Consider the following 13,037-nt stretch of genomic DNA (forward strand, 5'->3'; position numbering starts at 1 on the left):
TTATATATCAGAATGTAACAAAGTCCAACTAAACACTTCCAGAACTAGTGATATTAGGTGAACAGGTGGCGGAATACAGGTAATGACAGATGACAACATGTATGAGTCAGAAACAGCATGTACCTCGATAAACGTGAATGAATACATATGCTCTGTGACTATAAATGTGTTTGGTTAATAGAACCAATCGTCTAAGTGTGTCCCACAGGGTGTTATGCATTGTTCCTGATACAGTGTTCATTCACACCCATTGGTATGTGAGTTCTACTACTGATGGAAAGTGCAGAATTTGCTGACCACCTTAGGTAGATGATAGCATAATAGAAGTGGTTCAACACCCGTAAGCCTGTGAGGGACACACCCATCTGTGCAGTTGTGTCCAGCAAAATGACAGTTATGGCACATGGCCTGTGAGTTCGGGAATGGAGGCTATATAGTGTGTGTAGTGGTGTCAGACATTAATTTTTTGTATCAGAAACAGCTACATGTAATAGGAAACAGTATTATCAATTATAATGCTACGTGAATAACCTTAACATATGCAAACCGTGGAAGTCGTCCATTTACTACTGGCTGTGGGTATGTGTTGCCTTGACACATGTGATAGCTCTACATATAGGGTCTATAGGGCCGCCATGATTCTGAATGGCCAAACTGGAACCTGCTCTGTAGAAATGTCTGACGTACCAGGGCAGAACATACCTACAGCCATGCATAGTACAGAAATATACATATAGGCACAAATCAAAGCATAGTCTAGCAGCAGTAAAGTTGCTTATGCTACTACATATGACATATCAACATGTCAGGTATACAAGACCTGTAACAAGCAACCAGTACAGACACGTACAACATGAGAATGTCCCCTAATCAGGACAGTTGCAATGGCTAGAGTATTGTCCATACTTCTCAACTGTCCCTGCATTTCAGGTACGTCCCTGAGTTTGACTGAAAGTTTAACTCTATCCTTCTTAATCCCTCCTACAATTAGTGACTGTTGAAGGAAAGGTGGTGAGTCACACTTACTGATTAATAACAATAAGTAAGAGTTATAAACTACTTTTACTTCAGAATATGTGTATTGAGTCATATGCTCTGATTCTGTCAATGTTTCAAGTTAATAGCACTACTTTTGTAAAAGTGTCCCTGATGTTTACTTGACCTGTCCCTGATTTTGTAGAAATGTGTCCCCGATTGGTGGAGAGGTCTGGTATTGTCACATGAGATATGCCTAATGAGGGACTGTCCCATGCAAAGAGGGAAAGGTGTCACTCCTACAATCTCCCGTCGTGCACTCTGAAAGGTGGACAACATGCAGTTGGTATGCGGTAGCATGACTCGGCAGACAGCTGCGTTAACAAACTCAAGTCACATGTCAGCATTGCAGAGTATCGGTTCCCATGTATCAGGCAGATGGGAGCAGATTGTATGAAGAACATGCATATAATATGATTACATCACTGGACAGGCCGCCGAGTCCGTACAGTCGAACGCCTGCCGTCGCAAAATGGTTACACATACCCGATACTGTAGTCATGTAGTCCGATGTAATATGCATCACAAGGGATCACACACACTCAGCGTGAGTGACAAATGTAAGCGGAAATGTCAGTGAGCGAGCGGCTGTAAGCGTGTTTGTCTACCAGTATGCCAGTAGTGCACTGTCAAAGAAATGTGGAGTCTAAATGTGTATAAGGTGCTGTGACCAGAGGTCAGCAGTGCTTAACACTGTGCAAACCCACGTACAACTGCTCCCACCTGCTGGCATGTGGCTTACCCAGTCCGTATCCAAAGGTGTCGGTCTGTCTGCAAACAAAGAACCGCCCTATTTACGTGTTGGTAGCAGTACCCTGTGCACATAGCTCATGTGAATTAACAATAGACCATGGCATATGTACAGACAATAGACCACACACATACCATACAGCACAGTCATCCAACAGTATAGCAATGTACTGGCAGATATGTCCGGACCACTGGTGTATGCATGCCTGGCCATCCTGTGTTTCAGTGTGTGAACATGCCCAGTATGACTGTTACGCATGTTGTCGACCGACATTACCATCATACCGTCATGTGTGTGAGCATGCCAAGTATGGTCAACTGTATCGCATGTGTCACATGTCCAGATAGTTAGTACTGTGTTGCTGACCCCTCCGTTCTACACAGACAGGTGTCATGCTGTGTCTGCAGGGTAGCTAATGGTCATGTGGCATTGACAGTTGCTACATGTCTGCGTAGAGTGGGGGGACATCCAACCACAACCACAGTCCTACACAGCACCATGGATGGCGCACATGACTCTCACATGTGTAGGTTTGACGGGGGACACAACCAACAGTTGTACACATTTGCCGCTACTGTACGGTTATGTCGGGTACTCCATGTCAGTGTGTGAACTACCTAATTTGCTGGTTTGAGGGATACCAGTGTACGTCAGTTCCCAACTTTAAATACCAGCACAGTGGTGTTGGATGTCCTAGCTTACACAACCTACATCAAACTGCCTGGCCTGCTGTAGTCTGTGTGCATCTTAGGGGGTTGGGGTCATTCAATGGGCATATCCATAGGCCATCGTATATCATTTGTCTGTATTGGTCCACATCTGTCCAGCTGCATGGAACGTGTGTGGGCTGTATGGACACACATGATGGTCAGCCCATAATCTGCAGTGGGTTAGGACACCCTGTGTACTACAGGCTACCATTGTGACCCCCGTATGTGCTACAGAGGTCATGGTGCCACAATGGATGTGTACTGTCTGCTGCCCTAACATTTGGCCACCACAGTCACTTGTATGCTCACATGCATACCATAGAAATGGGTAAATACACATTCTAATACAACTGCCACTTGTTAGGTTAATAGACATACCCTGGGTGTGTTCTGGACTTGAGGACAGTGCTGGAGGGCTGCCTATGTCAGATGCACACAGTGCACCTCCTATACATAGCCGAGCACAGGTAGTGTCATGTTTGGCATCCATTGTACTGTGTGCGGGTCAGAGAGGGGAAATCTGTGGGTACCTACTGTGTCAGTGCATATGCCTTGTGTTGCCTCTTTGCCAAGGGCAAGTCATACTGTGCACGGGCTTTCACCGACTGTGCCTTGCTCAGGTAGTTCCTTCACCAAGTCACACTGTGCCTGTACAGGCCTTGGCAGTGGTGTTGGGCTGTGTGGCCCTGCCCCATGCTGTTCCTGCTGCAACTGTTACTGCAGGATAAGATTGTGTAGCACAGCAAATACCATAACAACTTGTATGCATGTAGCTTGTGAATATTGCAGAGTTCCAACGGATGTGTCCGGATACCAGAACTGTGAACTGAGCATCCCAAAACATGCACAAGTGCATGTCTTGCCTGTGCATCCACCTCAGTATGGGGTGAGTGTTCATGTGTGTGTGCATTACTGATGGGTGTCATCAGCCACGACACCAGTGTTTACCCAGCATCTCCCACTAGGAGAATGTAGGGGATGTCCATATTGGCATTGGTGTGCTACAGCTGTGTCAGAAGCCATATAACGGAATCATCATAGCTTTCAGGGCAGACAGCACATACATGCAATCTCATGCCCTGGCCATCGCATATAGCCTAGCTGTTGGAGGGTATGCCCCTGCAGTGACTGTAGGCCCTACCCCACTCACCGGGTGGTGCTACGATGTGTATGTGTGTGCAGGCTATAGCACCTAGTACCCCAGGGTAGTCATCCATGTGGTTGAACAGATGCATATTGCTGGTCTACTAATCACATGTGTTGAGGACATGTATGTGCTCACTAACATGTGTTGACATGGCGTCTGTGAACTGGTGCAATACTCTGGATGCAGATGCCTGTGAGATACCCATGATATCCCCAGTTGTGCTGTGTGAGGTACCTGTGGCTAGTACACCTAGGCCAACACATACCGTGGTATCCACTGTGATGTGTTTCCCTTGGCCTGTTTGATGTGTCAGGTGTGGCAGGTACAGGTCAACAAGCTGCTGTAGGAGGTCTCTGTCCACCTCATAGTGCTCCACCATCCCCAGCCCATGTAGCCCCTGGTAAGTCACCCTGGGTCTATAAAGTCTTATGTCACCCCAGTAAGGGTTGTTCAGCAGCATACACATCCTCACTGCCCCAGCCTCCTGCACATGTTGGTATATGTTGCCTGCTGCAGTCCATCTCATTTGGTTGGACTGTGTCGTGAAATATCCCCGCAGGTATACACTGGTGGTGTAGAGTGCAGACAAAACCTGTGTGTATGCTGCTTGCTCGCACTACCGTACTGTTCAGGTGCGGGCTGGCCATGTCATCTGCTGATTGTGCTGATCAACACCTGTTTGTGCAGCCTGTACACCCTGACTACCCCACCACTGCTGTCATCCCTCCCAATGTCACCAGGCAGGTATAGACACACTCCTAGCTTAGGTGTGCTAAGGCAGGAGCACTCCCGAGGATTACAGTATGCCTGACCCCCCTCCCATGCTGTCAACTATATTCAATACCTGCACCCGGCTGACTACACACATACACTCCAGGGACCAGCATCACACCCTGGTGATGAATGGGATACACTATTGTCAACCTCATCTGCATAGTATAGCCTTCTAATGAACAGTTATATGACCCATACCGAACCTCCAAATTAATAACCACTGTTCAGTGTCACTCAGATCCGTACACAACTGGCAACAGGTGCCTTACTATCACCATATTTGATGTCCCATGGTCTTCCCAGCAACAGAATAACCGGTGTCTACACGACTACAACCCGTAACCCTGCACACTACAGATGATGTGCATTACCACCACGCCATGGCAGATATACATAGATCCCAGGTTATCACGTACAGATCATCCGGCACAAACATTCAATAGTGCTGATGTCCCCAGACATATATGTTCACATCTATGTCCACCTCTATATCTACATATATCATATATATTATTTGAATACATATATACATGGATATATATATATATATATATATATATATATATATATATATACATACACACATATACATTTACACACATATGTAGATATGGCATTTATATCATAACAGTGGATCACATGACAGCAATGCATTAGACAGGAATGAAAAGGAAACTACATGTGCCACCTGCATCATGTAGTGTTGTTACTATCAAGGCACATGTGTTTTGTTGTGTCACATGGGTCAGACCGTATCAAGGGTAAGAGTAGGGCTGCTGACAGTTACTCAACAGACCTATTGGCGAATGTATGTGTTGACAACCCAGTGTCTTGGCAGAATATGTGGGCTGTGGACACTATATAGGTCAGCAACAAAACACACTGAACACATCCCGCAACTAGCCACCCACAGATACCAACACATACTGTATAACTGCCAAACACACACACCTGCCATGCCTTGGAATCGAGCACCTACCTGTCTAGTCTACCACACTACAGCATTATGCAGTAACAGAACGCGCTACCGAGTTCCAGCATCACTGCACTCCCACAGGCATACATCTAGGTGGATGACATCATCCGCAAAGACGCCGATAAGGAATGTATGGGGAGTGAGCCATCTAAAAGTATCACTCTATCCCCAGGCAGCTGGAAACACACACACACACACACACACACACACACACACACACACACACACAGACTTGGCAGGGCTGGGAGTCGAACATACACCTAACTACCTTACCATACTACAGCATTACGCAGTTACAGAACACGCTATTGAGATTACTGGAACACAGCACTCCCAGAGGTATACTTCTAGGTGGATGACATCATCTGCAAAGGCAAAGATACCGATAGGGAATGTATGGTGAGTGAGCCATCTAAAAGCATCACTCTGTCCCCAGGCAGCTGGAAACACACACACACACACACACACACACACACACACACACACACACACACACACACACACACACTTGGCAGAGCTGGGAGTTGAACATACACCTAGCTACCTTATCACACTACAGCATTACACAGTTACAGAATGTGCTACCACGATTACTGGAACACAGCACTCCCAGAGGCATACTTCTAGGTGGATGACATCATCCGCAAAGACAAAAGACGCCAATAGGGAATGTATGGGGAGTGAGCCGTCTAAAAGCATTACTCTGTTCCCAGGCAGCTGGAAACACACACACACACACACACACACACACACACACACACACACACACACACACACACTTGGCAGGGCTGGGAGTCGAGCATACACCTAACTACCTTATCATCCTACAGCATTACGCAGTTATAGAATGCGCTATCAAGATTACTGGAACACAGCACTCCCAGAGGCATACTTCTAGGTGGATGACATCATCACCAAAGGCAAAGACGTCGATAGGGAATGTATGGTGAGTGAGCCGTCTAAAAGCATCACTCTGTCCCCAGGCAGCTGGAAACACACACACACTTGGCAGGTCTGGGAGTCAAACATACACCTAACTACCTTATCACACTACAGCATTACGCAGTTACAGAATGCGCTACCGAGATTACTGGAACACAGCACTCCCAGAGGCATACTTCTAGGTGGATGACATCATCCACAAAGGCAAAGACGCCGATAGGGAATATTTGGGGAGTGAGCCGTCTAAAAGCATTACTCTGTCCCCAGGCAGCTGGAAACACACACACACTTGGCAGGGCTGCGAGTTGAACATACACCTAACTACCTTATCACACTACAGCATTATGCAGTTGCAGAACGCACTACCGAGATTACTGGAACACAGCACTCCCAGAGGCATACTTCTAGGTGGATGACATCATCTGCAAAGGCAAAGACACCGATAGGGAATGTATAGAGAGTGAGGAGTCTAAAAGCATACTACTGTCCCAAGGTAGACGTAGACAAACACACGGCAGTGGTGTGAGCGGGACAACTACCTATCTACTGAGCACTATTACAACACTACATAGATACGAGATGCGCCACAGACAGTACACCCTTCAAGTCAGTCAACCAGTGTGTTCAATGTAGGAATCCATCCTGACGTGGGGTATGGACATCTGCTGCCTGGATGACAACCATCGCTATACAAGACGTCAATGGCCATGCCCATACACAGAGGCACATCACTGACACAAGGTGTCACTGGGCATGCTCACACACTTAGCATCACATGCCTGTTTGGAATGTACTGTGTGTCCTTCTATACAACGGCATACTGGGCATGCTCACACACTTAGTTAGAAGCGGAGGGCTCTCTTACATGCACACAGATTCTAAACAAGGAAGGGCACAGTTTGGAATGTACTGTGTGTCCATCTATACAACGGCGTACTGGGCATGCTCACACACTTAGTAGTAGTGAAGAGCTGTCTTGCATGCACATGGATTCTAAACATGGAAGGGCACAGTTTGGAATGTACTGTGTGTCCATCTACACAACGGTGTACTGGGCATGCTCACACACTTAGTAGTAGCAAAGGGCTGTCTTGCATGCACATGGATTCTAAACACAGAAGGGCACATAAACACGGAAGGGCACAGTATGGTGTTACAATCCCCACGTACATGAAGGTCACTCACATGTACAGTACTGACCAGTACACACTCAAGAGCCATCACATATGTCTCAGGTGCAGATCACAGAGGTAAATGCCACATTCTACTATGTAGCCCTCAGACATCACCATGTCCTTGGACCAGCAACACACATCCATACATTACCACAACAACATGTGACTCATGACCAGTGGACTGTACATATGTCTACAGCAACTGTGCAGACTACACATGTACTGACAGGGTTCCATCATGTGTTATGCAATGCAATGATACCACTGTTCATAACCAGGTCGGCTCTACACATAACAGGGGCCCTGGGTCTTACACAGCTGTAACAGATGACTGTCGCTGTACACCAAAGAACGCACATGTTTGGATATGACGTACATGTAATCACAGTGGATATGTACATGGACCACACACACACTCAACACATATGTACATAGCATAGCTTTTGCTGTCCTCTGTGCAGACAAGTGGCTACAGCAATCACACACATACACATGGAAGGTAGGTCCATGGCTGTTGAATGCTAACAGTACATAAGGTAGCAATGTTGACCGAGGTAACATTCCCTCTGTACTAGTTACCCATGACAACTATCATATCATGCAACAGTCCATGTGTTATGTATGTCATCACACATGTCCACCAATTGCAATGCATACAAACATGACTACATGACAGGCATGTAGGACCAATGCACATGTATATGTAGTGGTGTGCATGCAGCTACCATGCTTGTGCAGTATCTGATGTATGTAATTCATCTGTGCCTAACTACAACATGCAGTTGCAATGCAGCACCATCATTGACACCTGTATATGGTGAAATACTGACAGTACGGTAGGATGTACATCAGATATGGATGGATGTGTGTACATAAAGTGTTGATCCACTTTTGCAGATGGATGTTTGCCGAAGATGGCTCACAGGTGTGTCACAAGCCATCCTACCATTACATGTGCAAACAGTACGCTATGTTAGTGTTACTTGATGGTGAAGACATACAACCTACACAGTGGCCAGGGTGTTATTGGTTGTAACACTTACATCCTCCCATGTGCATATAGCAGCACAATTGCCGAAGGTAGCGTTGGTACACATAATGCAGCCAATACTGCTGCAAGTCTGTCAGACGTATCATCATATAGCAGGTGTATCATTCACAGTACTGCTATGTGTGTTTGCCTGTGTGACCATATATGCCACATATGGTGGGGAATACATCCCAATTGTTACACACCCCTGTACACTGCTGAAGAGATCTGTACATACTGCAGTGTGGAAAGCATGACGTAGGCAGGGGTGGTGTGTGTATCACACACATGTCAGCTATCTGTATGTGAATGACATTTGTGGAGTATAGATCTGTACATACTGCAGTGTGGAAAGCATGACATAGGCAGGGGTGGTGTGTGTATCACACACATGTCAGCTATCTGTATGTGAATGACATTTGTAGACTCCACAGTGTGTCTGTGTGTGTATGTATGTATGGTTGTCTGGTGCATGGAGTGAGGGTGTATGCTACCATACAGAACAGACAGGATCCCTAACCCCTCATGGTGATGCAGTCTACTACCTTGTTGATGCCATCAGTCTCAGCCTTACTGGCTACCTGTACATGTTTATTCTCTGTGTCACATCATGTGGGTGCACAGTACTGTGAAGGTGATTACCACATACCTGTGATGTGACCTGGTATGGATGTCACATCTCTAGCCACTGTAGCCTATTAAACAGCCCACATGCTTCTGGATCAGTAGATGTGTGGACATCTGTGGAGTGGTAGCCTAACAGTGAGGTTGAGGCTATGTATAGCATGCTGGTATTGCCATACATGCCTGTGAGTACTCCACATTTACACATGTGAAACTGCAAACACTGCTACTTATTGGCACATGCAAGTAGACCTTAAGGGGGGAAGGAGGGCATCATTACCAACATGCTGTTACTGTTGTTACCAGGACACATACTGTGAACATACAACAATGCACTCCAACTGCAAACACTGTAACATAATGGCACATGCAATTGGACCTTAAGGAGGGAAGCAGGGCATAATTACCAACATGCTGTTACCATTGTTACCAAGACACATACTGTGAACATATAACAATGCATTATAAACCTTACTACATGGTATGTCTGGTGCATGTCAACAGTACACAACTAATGTCATATACACTTATCTCACTATTCTGTTCACCCTGTGCATCAGACCATATGAGCATGACCCTGCACCAATGGTGCAGATGACAGGGATGCGGCACAGGCATCATCATATGCACAGGGTGATAATGTTTGCCAGGAGCATAGGCTGCACCAGTGGATGACATCATGTGTATAGGTAAGGTTCGGTGATCTCATTGGACATGTGTGGTCGATATGCATGTGGGTGTTGCAGTGCCCTACAGATGTTTCTGCTGTGTGCGTGTATGTGTGCACACAGTTCTGCCTTTTGTCAGTCCTACACAGGGGTATTATTGACAGCTCCAGATTGTACAGACCAGGATGTACAGCTTACTGTGTCCTGCCACGGCCACATGATCTGTGCCTGCCAGGGGTTGCACGGGCACTACCAGGCAGAGGTACAGATTGGGTATGTCCGATGACACTTGTCCACTGGAACCGTGTCCCCACTGAGAATGTCCAGGGCCATGTCCCCATGGCCTGCTGTGTCCTGGTGTGGACAGCGCAGCACCAGCTGCACTGTTACTGCTACCGGCACTATGGGAGCAAGCATGTGAGGTGGCTCGTTCACATTGACCTGCACTAGGTGGTGTAGCTGGCCTACATCCACGTGGCCTACGCCTCACTCCTACCAGATGTTCCAGCACAGACAGCTCATGCTCTCGGATTGCCATGCCACGGTCAAGGATTCCAACCATGTCACCCAATCACCTGTCCAGAACATCAGCAATCTGCTTTTGAGCATTTGCCAATGCCTGGATGTTGTCATTTAGAGTATGGATAGCAGCCCTCTGAAGCCTCTGCCCTTCACTGTTCTGCCATTCAGCATGTGCCTGTGCCGCCATTATGGACTGGAACATGCGTCTGGTGACACCAGCTGCTGTGCTCTGTCCTGCAGGTGCAAGTCTGCCAGAGGTCCTCCTACGAGCAGCACTGGCCACATGCCTGTGTGGCACATCTGCAGTCATTACACTGACACCGTGGTGTGGAGACACACCTTCAGTAGCCACCACACGTTCCTGTTCCAAGCTAAAACACGCTGACTGTCCTTCCTCTATGGCCACTGGTGATGGGGTATGTGTTGGCATGAGAACTATGTGCGGGGAAAAGGAGGGCATAGCTGGGATGGCAACCAGTGGCACAGATTCAGCCCCTGACAACCCTGCCTGTACCTCATGCATATGTTCATCACTGCTAGTATCTGTGGGGACACTAACATCAGATGGACCACAGGAGGGTAACGCACCTACATCACCTGTGAATGCAAAGAAAGACTATACATTACAATAGACATTCAGACACACAGACACCCCATGCATGTGATTTGACAGACGGCATGCAGCATGCATGTGATACTGCAGACGGCATGCAGCTCAGACATTAATAGTGGTAGTTAACATACTTCCCTGGGTTGCAAACAACAGCAAGCAGGTGTCATATCAGTAGCAGATGGCATGCAGCATGCATGTGATACAGCAGATGGCATGCAGCTCAGACATTAATAGTGGTAGTTAGCTTACCTCCCTGGGTTGCGCACAGCAGCAAGCAGGTGTCATATCAGTAGCCATGCAGTTCACACAATCATGGTAGTAAGCATGCATCCCTGTGATACACCATGTGGACCAGCACAGGTTAACAGTACACATGGCTGAAGTGACCTTGACATGTACTCTGCTGTGTGCATTGACATGCATACATGTCTGACACAATAGTGTCCTGACACATGTACAGCATTGTAATGGGTATCACATTGCAGTGTTGTCTGTATGCCCTACAGATAGAATGCACTTTTAGCAAATATGCATGAGCATTGAAGGGTAGTGTAACATGTCTACATTGCTATACAGTGTGAAGTACAGACACTGTGCCATTGCATGGCATCATGAAGCATCTATAGTGCTATACAGTGAGTAATATGCACACAGTGCATAGCCATAACTGCGTGCATACACATTACATAACTGTGGATTGTGACCCATGTTGCTGAGGTGTATACACACCAAACCATGTTGTGTCATGTGACAGGTCACTGGAAGACCTACGGATGACACCCCTGCACAACTACTACAAAGTCTTAGCTGCCTGGCAACCATGTCCACACATGGCAGACTTGTCAATACACCATGTCCCACATGACATTAATGTACCACACATGAGGTGCGCAGCTGACAGTGATGTCCTACAGCAGCAAAGGAAATGTACGATATCTGTGGCCTGATGTGGTGTTAATGTCTGTGGAAGCTGTACAGGTGACTACTGTCATGCTATGACACAGTCGTGATGTTCAACACATCTTATATGGTCGAATTAAGTGACACCTCCACTAGCAGTGCACAGGCGTTTAGGATGTCCAGTGTTCCACATCAACTATATAATCAGTCAACTAAGGCTATAGTTGGACCATGTGTGGACAATGTGCAGCAGGGTGTATACACATCACAACTACTGTGTAGCTACATGACTCTGGCCATCCTCCATTACCATGTGTGAACATGTGTTGGCCAAATGTTTGTGATGGCTGTCTATCTCACATGTCTGTGTTGTCCCATATGACATACACCCATAGATGTCAGATATGTCACTGTCCACAGGGCTATGCAGACAACGGGTTGTATGTTTGGTATGTGGGATATGTACTATGGGATAGTGAGACAATATTGCAGCCGGAACACTACATGTCTGGGACATGTCAGATGGCACATCACAATGTGTGCACCCATTGCAGGGGCATATTACACAATGGTGACTCCTGTGGGCTGCCCATATCCCAGCTCACTGTGTGGTACTGTTTGTGTACCACACATGTGTTGTTCCAATGTATAGTTCATATGCCTACATTGAACACCTCCACCATTGTATGCACAGCTGTCCACACATCTAGTAATAACAGGTACTGTGGTTTCATGTCGGTGTTTCATTTAGTTTGTATATATTGCACATGGGTAGCCAGCGTGAATGATGACAGATGCGACCTGTATATCGTGACTGGACCATACATTATGTGTACATGTGTTAACTGGCCACATGGCGTATAGATATATGCATTAACATGCCTAATACTGATAACTGTCTCACCTGCAATGGACTGATGTCTGTGCAGCATGCCAGAGGTACCTGTATAGGGGTGACACAGCAGTTTGAACATTATCCATGACTGTATGACAGCCACAGGGTGCACTGTGCATGTTAACACATTCGCTTGTACAATAGCATATACACAGGGTAGCATACACAGGGTAGCATACTGTAGTATGTGGCATGTGTGTAAACATACCTTGCATATGATGTTACATTACATATTGTACAGTGACACATGCAACTAAATGGGATATAATAGTCAT

Source organism: Protopterus annectens, chromosome 11.part0 (genome assembly GCF_019279795.1).
Source record: "Protopterus annectens isolate FY-2018-M chromosome 11.part0, PAN1.0, whole genome shotgun sequence".
In the NCBI taxonomy this organism is placed as follows: Eukaryota; Metazoa; Chordata; order Ceratodontiformes; family Protopteridae; genus Protopterus; species Protopterus annectens.